The following is a 12912-nucleotide window of genomic DNA, read 5'->3' as shown; positions in this document are numbered from 1 at the left end:
AGTTCAAGCTGTTTTTTACACACACAAAAAAATGTGTAATACTCCGATATGAAGTAAGAACAGCCTTCGTTTGCTGAGGTGGATGAACTGTGCCCAGCAGGGATGTTTCCGATTTCCCACGAGCTAAAGCACGAGTGGATAAACATAGTTGACAGAACACAGATTCATGTGCGCATGTCACAACTTGTCACTTTCAGCACAACGATGCTTTAAACAGGTTACACTAAATTAACTCTAATAATCAGATCGTGTGTTTGAATGAGTTAGAGCTAAAACTTGGGCTATATCAGAGATGAGGACGTGACATGCCATTTGTTGAAAAATGAAAGGAAGAAATCACAATTCTCAACATAACTGCTAAAAGAAAGGAAATCCTGCCTTAAAGGGATAGTTTAAGTCTGGCAGGAACTAGTTATTTTACTTTATAAAGTTTTAAATATAGATATTTTTCTTACAAAAACCCATCGCTTCACTTCAGAAGGCCTTTATTAACCACCTGGAGCCGTACGGATTATATTTATGATGGATGGATGCATTTACTTTAGGCTTTAAAATCGGGCCCCCCATTCACTACCATTATAAAGCTGAGTAGAGCAAAAATATTTTTAACCCTTTACGGCACGCATTATGATAGACCTATAGAAAAAAATATTTGACTCTTTTTCTTTTCCTAGAATGGCTTAACTTGAAGTGCTGTAAAAAAAAAAAAAAAAAATTTGGAAAAAAATATTATTTTAAGGTACTTTATGATATGTTGCCATACGGCAACAACATACAATAGTGGAAATAACTTAGAATAAGTGTAAGTGTATATACAGTAGTTAATATTTTTCCTCAGAAATGTTGTTTGTATTGAATCAATTGGTGCTATCATAAGCTTTAACAGTAATTGTAAACGACACCTTATACATACTTTCCAACATCTTGTGTTTTTATTTATTCCATTCTTTTTTGCTGAATAATGCTTTATATTCTTTGAATTTCATTACATTTTTCATGAATTGCAAATGTATACAGTTAAAAACAAATATAATACTGTTCATCATGTATCATAAAACATTTACATGAAACAAAAACATTGCAGTTCATGAAAATTCAACATTACGCAATCTTATGGGAGGAAGATTATGAACATGAACCCCCATAATCCTTGAAACTTTACCTTTTTTCTGTATGAAACTTCACAAAGCAGTTTTTTTCAGAGGTGAGGCACAGGTACACATCACATTTGGTGCACTTCACCCTAACAATACACTTACAGCCACTTGCACCTGCCTTTTTGAGACACGATGTGGCCAGTGGTTGGTCTGGTCCAGTAGTACTGGCTGTGGTGGCAGTGGGCAGGCAGGTCTCCAATGTTGATTTAATCTATAATACAAATGCCATGGAAGTCCTTAACATATGACTAATCAACATTATATCACTAGCATTAATGTTGTTATTGTTACAGCTTAACAGACTGCAGCTGACCTTTGCTAGCTAGCTAAACTATTACAATAATGTCATTCCATTATTGCACAGTGTTGCCGCTTGGCAACACAGACATTTTATCGATTTACCAAAAAACAATTTCATAAAAACTTTTTTGAGTGGTGAATATGTCATCATAACTTACCTGAGATGATGTTACCAATTTTTTTGTGAATGTGACACGGGCTGGTCCTTGTTTGTTACTGACGTTTTAGTTTGCTTTCAGCAACTACCGACAAGAGACGGCAGTCTGTCAGAAATCGCGCCACATAAAAAAATTGCATGTTATGTGACTTAACCAAAGCACATCATTGGCTAAACTAAGGTCTTCTCTTACCAACAAAAAAAAATGAGAATGTTCTCTCCAAGAGACAGTGGCAAGGAAATGAACACAAAAAGTGTGTTGCCATATGGCAACACCATGCGGTAGAGGGTTAAATATATCTCCGATTGTGTTCGTCTGAAAGAAGATAGTCATATACACCTAGGATGGTTTGAGGATGAGTAAATCATGGGATAATTTTCATTTTTGGGTGAACTATCCCTTTAATTAAAAGAGAAAATTGCCATATTGGAAAAGGCATTTGCAAACCACATGAAAAAAAAAAAAAAAAAAAATTGGCCTAAATGTATTTCATATTTGCTAAATATATGTTGTAAACAGTGTGTAAACAGCTTGGCTTTTCAAACTAAAATATATTTTGATTAAACATTCAAATACCAAAATATATTACAAAATTACTTGAAGGTGCAAGAAAATACATTTCCAATCATGAGTAAATGCAAATTTTGGACAATATAAATATACATTACCATTCAAAAGTTTGGGGTCAGTAAGCTTTTTTTTTTTTTTTTTTTTTTTTTTGAAAGAAATTATACTTTTTTCAGCAAGCATGCATACAATTGCTCAAAAATGACAAAGGGATTTCTAATGTTACAAAAGATTTCTATTTCATTATAATACTGTTAGTTTCATTATAATATTTCATATTAGAATGATTTCTGAAAGATCATGTGACACTGAAGACTGGAGTAATGATGCTGAAAATTCAGCTTTGTCATCACAGGAATAAATTACATTTTAAAATATATTCAAATAGAAAACAGTTATTTTAAATTGTAAAAATATTCCATAATAAATACAGCCTTGCTGAGCATAAGATATATATATATATATATATATATATATATATATATAAACAACTTTTGAAAGAGCGTATATCTAGAAAGAACATGTAAAAATGGCCGAAATATAAGCAAGCGCAAGTGCAAATGTAGTCATGTCAAACATATCAACTAAGGGACTGACAAGTCCTATAGCTATACCATGTGCTGAAAAAGCACTTTATTTCAACTACTCAGTATTAATGAGCCAAAATGGCCTTAATTCGTTGGGTAGATCTCCGTGGTACTTCATGAAATTGTACCTCAGTAGATCCAGAGCGGTCATCGTGGCTAACGCTATCTGCATGTGTATCGTTTTTTTCTCATAGCCCTCCGCCTGCTTCTCTGGTGATGGCTCATTAGAATGTCTCACTTAGGCTGACAGTGTTATTTCTGTGTTTGTAGGCGCTTGTGAGAGGCTCTTTCTGTGGTGTTCATCTTGTCGGCTGCATGAGGGAGCAAGAGAGAGATGGAGAGGGGGAGAGGAGTAGAGTGACTTTCCAGATGTGCTTTTATGGGCCTGTTAAGGGTGGGGTGGGGGTAAGGGGTTGGGGGGTGTAGAGTTGGAGCTGGTAAGGGAGTAGGAGCCAATTATGGTGCCATGTGTGTACATGTTTGTATGTGTGTGGAGAAATTACTGGCATAACGCACTCCGTTTTATAGGTTCAGGTGTATGGAGCATCTGGAAGCAAAACTAGTAAAGAATGAGACATGAGAGCTCCTGCAAAGGTGTGCAACTGCCTTCATTAGTAGCACTTCAGATGCGTAAAAGTGTGTATGGTTGATGGTTAATGAGACCATTGTGTTTTAACCTTAATTGAACCAGCTTTAGTGAATCTACACAATTAAATGAACTTCGTTTGACTATGACCAAGCCCACATGGAGTTTCCACACAATTGGAATGCCTGCCATTCCCAAAGTTCCACACATTCCATTGCATGTTTGCTTATTAAATATTTTGTATTCAGAGACCAATAAAAGTGAAATAATCTCAGCTCATTTTACAGCTGGAGTGTTTTTTTAATTGTTATCTTATCATGTTATAAGTCAGCCATTAGACTAATTTCCCCAAAATGGGGAACTGTGGTGTTATTAAAACATTACTCTGTTTGTTTAAGCATTCCAGACAGATAGTCCTGCCCCAAACTCACATCATTGGTTGAGTCAGATGCCAGTCACCATGACAACAAGTTGTCAGGCAGACTGGCATCTGGCTCAACCAATGACGTGAGTTTGGGGCAGGAATATCTGTCTGGCCGACCAATGGCAGATAAGGTTTTCCTTAATAATACCCTTCGGAAACTATCATTGTTTAACAGTCCATTTCATGGTGTGATACTAGAGTTGTCAAAAGTACCCACTTCGGTACCAGTCGGTACTGAAATTTTAAAAATGAGACACTTTGAGCGCTGTTGAGCGGATTCGTAAAGACCTCTGATTGGCCATTGTGTTCACGCGCTCATCAGATATGTCTGTGATTGGCTACAATGATCAACGCATGGGAGCGTTTGAATTTGAAAGCGTTTTGAAAGCAGGAGCATTTGAAAGTAGGCGTCTATCAGTGGACTGGTCCGCGATAGACGCCTGCTTTCAAACGCTCCCGTGTGTATCTCTGTAAGCACTCGGTAAAGAGCGTCATTGATGACTATTTACGACGTTGATCATTGAAGCCAATCACAGACATATCCTATGATATCGCGTCAACACAATGGCCAATCAGAGGTGTTTACGAATCAAAGCGTAACATTTTTGCGCTCAAAGCGTAACATTTTTAAAACTTCAGTACCGACTTGGTATCGAATAGATAGACTAAACACGTAATACGCGTGTACATGCCGTCACTGTTTTCGCAGATTCGCGTTTTTGCAGTTTACACGGAGATGATAATGGTATCGTTTTCATAAACTTCCACTTTGAAACTTGTTTTCAAAAGTTTGCGTTTTCAGGCTACCAAAACGCTGTTGTTGTGTAAATGGACAGCCAAAACGCATAAAAAGTTTTCCGTTTTTAGTTGAAAATAGTGTTGTGTAAACAGCCCCTAAATTACACAGCTTTCATTAAAATGAAATTTAATTTATTAAACATAAAAAGTTAATATAAATTAAGTATATATTTCTAAAGGTGACATTTCATAGTGATCTATCTGTTGGTTGTCTCTAAGGCCTTTAAGACCAAACTTTAAACTTCATTTTGAGCTTTTTTAAACTTTGTTGGTCAAGCCACCATTCAAAGTTTGTCTTGATGAACCTTCCTTTTCTACTTAAATTACATTTTATTATTTTAAAACATTCAGTTCTAAATGGCACACAACCCTGATGACCATGAATGCGTATGAATGCATAATCGCATAAATCAATCACATCTTGCACGTATGTGCATGTCTGTTCTTTTACAAACCCGCATATGTTTACCGTATGTGTGCAGGTACATTAATGTTTGATCTTCAGATCTGTGAGGGGGTATGAAATAGTGCTTTGGTCTGTGAAGTATTAGCTTTAGGCATCCATGAAAGAGCGCGCACACATGGCAATAGACAAGCATTAAACAAGCATGAGAATGTGCATCAGCGAGGCCTGCAGCTTGTTAGTTACGATCGTTAATAGTTGCGTGTTTTACTGGCAATGCCTTCAAAGCGCTGCCACGTCGATTTATCCAGATCTCACCTGCTCTCGGCTCCAACCGATGAGGAAGAGGAGAAAGATCAAGGAATTTCCCGTGAGCACATGCCACCTTCGGCCCTGACTTTGACACTGTGAGGTATGTGACCCTTTCCCTTTCTCCCCTAAACCCTGAGAGCCGGCTGAATGTTGCATCAGAACCAGATGTGTCCCCATGAGTGTAAGTATGCTTCTGTGGATTAGACTGTTGGGCCGGAGCCCACTGGTGCGATGGGGCCAGAGTGACCCCTCGTGACCTCAGAGCCTGCAGCCATGCCGACAGGAAGGGCTCGCAATTGGCTTCAGCTGTGACCCGCCTCCTCGGAGCTCATTAAGACAAACTGTTTTTAAAGTCTATATGGCTTACGCTATCATCAGCGCTAACACTCTGCAGCTGAGAGGGTCGGGGGTGAAGGGGGAGGAAGAGAGAACTGAAGTAGTGAAAGGCGAGAAACAGCAGTGAAGAAAAAACTAAAAGTGTAAAGAAGGAAGAACTGGGCTAAAGTTGAGAAAGGATAAGGGAGGAATGTCTGTCAATTCTAAATAGTACGCAATACTATAGTGCATCTCAAACCTTGTCTAGACGGAGATTAACAGAAATTATTTGTTTATTGGCAGCATTATTTACCTGATCAGGATAGAAACCTCAAAACTGTTTATTTTCCAGTGTGTGTATATATATATATATATATATATATGCACACACACACCGATCAGGCATAACATTATGACCACCTTCCTAATCTTGTGTTGGTCCCCCTTTTGCTGCCAAAACAGCCCTGACCCGTCGAGGCATAGACTCCACTGGACCTCTGAAGGTGTGCTGTGGTATCTGACACCGAGATGTTAGCAGCAGATCCTTTAAGTCCTGTAAGTTGCGAGGTGGAGCCTCCATGGATCGGACTTGACTGTTCAGCATATACCACAGATGCTCGATTGGATTGAGATCTGGGGAATCTGGAGGCCAAGTCAACACCTCAAAGTCATTGTTGTGCTCCTCAAACCATCCTTCCTGACCATTTTTGCTTTGTGGCAGGGCGCATTATCCTGCTGAAAGAGGCCACAGCCATCAGGGAACACCGTTTCCATGAAAGTGTGTACATGGTCTGCAACAATGCTTAGGTAGGCGGTACGTGTCAAAGTAACATCCACATGGATGGCAGGACCCAAGGTTTCCCAGCAGAACATTACCCAAAGCATCACACTGCCTCCGCGGGCTTGCCTTCTTCCCATAGTGCATCCTGGTGCCATGTGTTCCCCAGGTAAGTGACACACACGCACCAGGCCATCCATGTGATGTTAAAGAAAACGTGATTCATCAGATCAGGCCACCTTCTTCCATTGCTCCGTGGTCCAGTTCTGATGCTTACTGTTGGCGCTTTCGGTGGTGGACAGGGGTCAGCATGGGCACCCTGACTGATCTGCGGCTATGCAGCCCCATACGCAACAAACCGTGATGCACTGTGTATTCTGACACCTTTCTATCAGAACCAGCATTAACTTCTTGAGCAATTTGAGCTACAGTAGCTCGTCTGTTGGATCGGACCACACGGGCCAGCCTTCACTGCATCAATGAGCCTTGGCCACCCATATTATTACAATTTAAAACTGTTTTCTATTTTAATATATTTTAAAAAGTAATTTATTCCTGTGATGGCAAAGCTGAATTTTCAGCATCATTACTCCAGTCTTCAGTGTCAAAGTTACTTATAGTCAATAGAATGTTTGTTGGAGGACCATCAAAATAAAGTGTTAGCAGATATTAGGCAAACAGTCTACTGATACTGTAATGAGAGTTAGTTGACATGTAGTTGCTAAGTTACTTGAAATGTCTAAAGTGGACCTTCAAAATAAAGTGTTACCATATTGTGTAGTATAAGTATACAAACTAGCTCGCATCCTCTGTACTTAATAAAAGCAGCCACTGTGTCCAGCACTAACATTATTAAACATAAGTTACATATTTAAGAAAACAAGTTTTGGTTTTCATTGGAACATTGTTCAGAGTCTGGATGTGAGGAATCAATGAGCGTGAGTATGTGTGTGTGAGTACATACTCCTGCCATCGCTCCTTTTCTGCTCTGCCATCACTGGTTTTTACCACAAGTTCTCTCTTTCATATGCCTGTCCGTTCATTTTTCCATCCTTTCCACTCGTCCTTCTCTTTCTCTTTCATCCAGGATGAGAAGCAGCTCCCCTCTGAGCTTATAGAGTGTGTTTTTGGCAGTTGTGTCCAGTTTGTGTATGCGAGTGTGTGCGTGTTTGTGAAAGGAAAAAAGAAAGGGAGAAAAAGAGAGAAAGACAGAGAGTTCTGAGAAGTAGAGCCTGCTGTGCTAGATTAATACTGGACGCTCGGAGGGGGGCTTCCCCCATTCATTACTGACTGATGCCCATACCAAATTGATTTATGGAAGCGGCCCTTAATCAATTATGTGTGGAGAGAGAGAAAAGAGAGAAGAATGCAGGGAGAGGGCAATAAGAGAGCACAGAGAGGTAAGATAAAATAAGAGAGGTGAGGAAAAATGGGGCAGGGAGGTGTTGATGTAGTTTGCCCCTGGAGTGCACCATGGTGGGATGTTGAACTAAGCGGTGTGGTTTAGAGCTGGTTAGCTACATTGTGCGGTTGCGACGTGTTGCTGTTTGTGAGGGGATGTTATTTTTCAGAGGAGGTTTGGAGTGTTGTGTTGAGTTTGCTCTATATAGTGGTTTGCAGTAACTGGCTATATAAACAGTGCTGAGGATCACACATATCTGTGTGTTTGTGCATCAAGTGCTCAAGGAAGCCAGTGTAGGGATGTCACAGGAAGCACTTGAAGCTACAGGTTTGAATGGTGTATTTGAGGAGCTCTGTTTACAATTTCACAATGTAAACTAAGTTTTTACATCTTTTGAAGGAAATGCGAGTGACTCACCTCACAATTCTGGGGTGTTACGGGTGTGTTCTGTTGCTATGCTGTGTTCTCAAATGTCTCTGTGAGGTTACTGGCCCGAGTCAAAAGAGCTGGAAGGGCACATAGATGAATACTGCAGAGGAAAATAATGACATCATAATAAAAACTATTTATTTTAATATTTTTAATTATATCCTTAAAATTATTTTATAAAAAATATGTATATTTAATTTAAAAAGAAAGCAATTGATATGAATTATTTAATCATTTACATACATTAAAAAGAATCCAGATTTGCATGTGTTGTACATCTGGGCAAACAGATGCGCTCTATATAGAGGAAAAAAAGAAATTCTGAAGTGCGCTGCAAACTGCTATAGTTAATGTAACCAGCCACGTGTGGGCAACAAGCTTGCTGGCTGCAGAAGTGACATGGACCAATCAGCTTGTGCCATGTAGTTAATGCTGTAATTATCATCAGTTTGCGTTAAGGACCCATCAGCCTGTGCCATCTAGAGTTTCATGACTGAACTATGTATTTCATTGCTTCTCCCTACTTCTTTTTTACCTTTTAAATTTTTCTTTCTATAAAAGCCTACTGCTTATATACATTCAGAAGGTCTTCCGGGTTTGTGGAATCAAAAACACAGATCAGCCACTAGTCATGTGACTATCACTGAAAACTACACAGCATTACTCTTTTTGGAAGTTCACAGTTCTCTGATGTCGATTATTGGTCAAATGGCATGCAGGTAAACAATTTTTTAAAAATCTTTTTTAGTAAGTGTTTTATTTTGATTGTTTTTATTTTTAAATTGTTTATTTTAAATGTAAAATTTGTATGAATTACGTAAACTCACAAACCCCAGTTTGGGAAACCCTGACATAATGTAATATTTAATACACTTCATGTTGTTGATTACAAAGAATGGAATTTTCTTTCTCTTTATATTTTTATATCAATTATTATGGTACAAGATTATCCAACGCTATCTCACGAACAATTCGTACATAATTTATGACCTCACTCGTACGAATTCATGCGACTTATCTAAACCCCAGTGACGGGTAGGTTTAGGGGCAGGGTTAGGGGTAGGTCATTCATACAAATTCATACGAAATTTGGCAACTCGTAAAATACATACGATTTAGCAAAAAAATTTACTAATTCGTACGAGTGAGGTCGTACGAATTCGTACGAATTAGCCACCTTGTAAAATACGTACGAATTGCCGTGAGATTGGGTTGGATTATCCTATTCAAATCAAACAAGTTAGGTCAAACGTAATCTAAAAGTAATCAAAAAGTAGATTTATGTAATGTAATGGATTACGTTACTAACTACAATTTTAGTCATGTAATTTGGAATCAGTAATGGACTACAATTTGTAAGTAATCTACCTAGCACTGGTAACTGTGGTAACTAGCTGTGATTCCCTTTGCATCATGGGAATTTTCTGTGACGTCAAACACCACATTTTTTTAAATTGATGTATATTACTATATTTACCATAATGGCCTTGTTGGAGCCAATGCATCTTTTTTTATTTCTCTCATTTTTGACTTGGGTCACTCATTCAATGTAAGGATTTTTTCACCTGTTTTATTGGTCACCACGAGTAAATCTTATCTCTAAATAATCATACGCCTCATGCACACAACAAGTGGCATGATTTTAGTTATGCAAACAGTGTAGGACGTGTTGCATGCCAAAGTTGAATACTTAAGAGTTATGGGTTTGTTAAAATCCCCCACCCTAAGTATGTTTAATTGTAATAGTGATGCTCGCCATCAGAACACTTTACAAAGCTCTTGTCAAGCTAGCTGTGTTGGGCATAATATGTTATAGTTATAGGATGTGTGTGTGTCCACATTTGTGTGACAGACAGAGGAGTGGAGTGTATGGAGTGTTTTAAAAAGCTCTTGTCATGCTGCTTCTATTGTCTGCTGGAGAGGGCAAGGGGGTGCTTGAGGAGGGGGGCCGTTCATGCTGTGAGCCTGTTTCTCCGGCCTGTCAGAACTCTATCTGAGACTCAGCCGGAACTAATCAACTCCAATAGGCCTCTCCACTACCCACAATGCACCGTGCCTCGCTGGGGGCCGGTCGGTGGGAACAGAAGGAATGAGCATAAAAACCCCTCCTTCCTCTCACACACTCCTGGTCTACACCCCTTTTTCGCTGGCCCGCACGGCACACAACACTCCCACTGTCTCTCAGTGCTGTAATAATAAACACTTGCAATAATATTTTCACAGCAAGCAAAAGCCGGCCTCAGATCACAGCTCCGCACAGCTGCGGCGGACACTTGCCTGGACACACACGCAAATTCATGCACTCTCACACACACAATCAGATATGTGTGAGTAAACTGTGCGACATATGCTTCTGGGTACAAACATTATACAATTCAAGTGTCTCTGTTTGGTTCATGATATCTACAACGCACAATCTACACTACTGAAAACAATTTGTTTGTTCATGCATTAAGATGGTTTACAAGACTTATTAATATTAAGATATCATTACATACAAGCTTTATAAAACAGATTTTACAAGTCCACAGTTCACTTCATGGCTTCTGATTGGTCAATGGTCAATACAGAGTATCAGTACTGCTAAAACTTTGATACTGTATACAAACAAAGAGCATCTACACAAAACTTCACATAACAAACAAGAGGAAAAGGTACAATTATAAATAAACATGATAATATATTAATTAAATAAATGAATGAATAAATAATAGAATATATAAATAAATAAATAAATAACAAATAAATTAAATCAGTACTACTGATAAACTCCAAAATATAGTAACAAAACTATGACTCGAAACACCCATTGACCATATCACTGCAGAGCAAAGTTACGTCAAGAACTATATCTTCAGTTAGACAGAAAGTTGACACTTTATTTAAATTTGATCAGAACTGTGAAACACTAGCTGCTATTCAAAAGTTCGTGGTAAGTTTTTTTTTTTTTTCTTTTAAGAAATTAATCGTTTTATTCATCAATGACGCATTCAATTTATCAAAAATAAGGATCACGTGACACTGACGACAGGCGTAATGGCGGCTGAAAATTCAACTGGGCCATCACAGGAATAAATTACATTTTAAAATATATTCAAATAGAAAACAGTTATTTTAATTAACATATTTAACAATATTACTACTTTTTATGTAGTTTTATCATATGAATGCAGCTTTGGTAAACATAAAAAACATCTATCAATAACATTTAAAATCTTAATGATTCCAAATGTTTTAACAGTAGTGTATAAAACAATTAGCATAATGCTGTTTAAAATCGTTGTAGATTGAATATAGCATATCAAAGCACAGGACGGGTCAAATTTCCTTAGTATTTTTACATTTGGAAGACAATTTTAAATAATTCAAGGAATTCAATGCAAACTCATGACTTTGCTAGCGCCATGCTCTACTGTTTGAGTTAAAGGAATGCTTATATCATACCAACTACACAAATACAAACGATAAAGATAATAAAGGGGAACTTACAGTGTAAAACAAACTCTTCAAGGTGTGAGCATGGAAAAATGAGGAAAATTCCCCTTATAACTCATGCACAGCGGTGATTGTCCAGAAGAACAATAGAGTTTCTACTGCCCTCTTCTGGGGACTGACATTAACTCATAATATTAAGACTGTCACCATCATCATGGGAATAATAAGAGCATTGACAGAAAGACAGAAGGAAGTGAGAGTGGAAGAGATAAGATTGAAATAAAATATCAAATAAAATCTCTCTATTAATACTCACTAAGTATACCATTATAGCCAAGTCTGGAAATGTTTACATTTTTAATGTTTAGCTAACTTAGTAGTAGCACACATTAGCATTACCATAAAATATGCTTATATTGACAAATCAGGCAAATTTCAAAGACATCTTTAGCTCCAAGCTCATATGAGTGACCAAACCTTCCATTAGACTTTCCTGTGTGTCACTCTTGCCACAGAGGATATTGCATCAAGTGCTGATGAAAGAGAAAATGTGAGTGAATGTGCTTCATTGGGAAGTGAGAGGGTGTTGTGGCTCTTCATGAAGGTGAAGTGGGTGTAGATTTAAATGTGTTAAAGAAGAACCCCCCCCCCAAACACACACCACACACACACACACACACACACACACACACACACTCATTAAAAGAGCTCCCCATTGTTTTAAACAAGTGTGCCAATGAATAAGTGGGTATGTGAACATGAAAGAATGTGTATTTAACCCTGCATGGATTTGAGTGTTTGAATATGGAAGGTGAAGGGTGTTACTGGGGGCGCAAGTTTAGGAACTCATGCATTTTCTGAGTTTTAAAGAGATTTAAAGAAATGATAAAAGACGAAAATGTGTGTTCACTTTTTTTTACCATTTCCTTAGGAGCTCACCTTTTTTTTTTTTTTTAGGATTAATAAAAATGATTTAATATTGTTAATAATAGTTTATCAGTTATTATAATGAATTGTAACCACACTTATGTGTGCATATGCTCATTTATATGGACTGCAATGTTTTTTCAATGTTCATGAGTGTATGTGTGTGTGAGTGGAGGGTTGGGGGTGTAGCAGACCTATTGACTCCTGAATGGATGAAATAAAGACCAGCACATGGGAATGAGCTCTTGGCTCTTGGTGGGGACGGAGCATTGAGATTCACTGGTGTGGGATTAATCCTCCATTCAGTCTCTCCTCCACTCGGCCGTTCTTGTCA

General features: G+C 38.1%; 1 long non-coding RNA gene across 1 annotated transcript; it reads right to left on the bottom strand.

Moving 5' to 3' along the window:
- Positions 1-204: 204 nt before the first annotated feature.
- Positions 205-11788, bottom strand: LOC127506402 (uncharacterized). Its single transcript, XR_007927973.1, has 5 exons — positions 11706-11788; positions 8460-8513; positions 8205-8316; positions 1616-1699; positions 205-1368 (listed from the first exon to the last, which is right to left on the bottom strand). It is a non-coding gene; the product is annotated as an uncharacterized LOC127506402 (long non-coding RNA).
- Between the last annotated feature and the right edge of the window lie 1124 nt (positions 11789-12912).

Source organism: Ctenopharyngodon idella, chromosome 23, assembly GCF_019924925.1.
Source record: "Ctenopharyngodon idella isolate HZGC_01 chromosome 23, HZGC01, whole genome shotgun sequence".
In the NCBI taxonomy this organism is placed as follows: Eukaryota; Metazoa; Chordata; class Actinopteri; order Cypriniformes; family Xenocyprididae; genus Ctenopharyngodon; species Ctenopharyngodon idella.
Note: the sequence above shows the minus strand (reverse complement) of the source record. Positions and strands in the feature narration are given on the sequence as shown.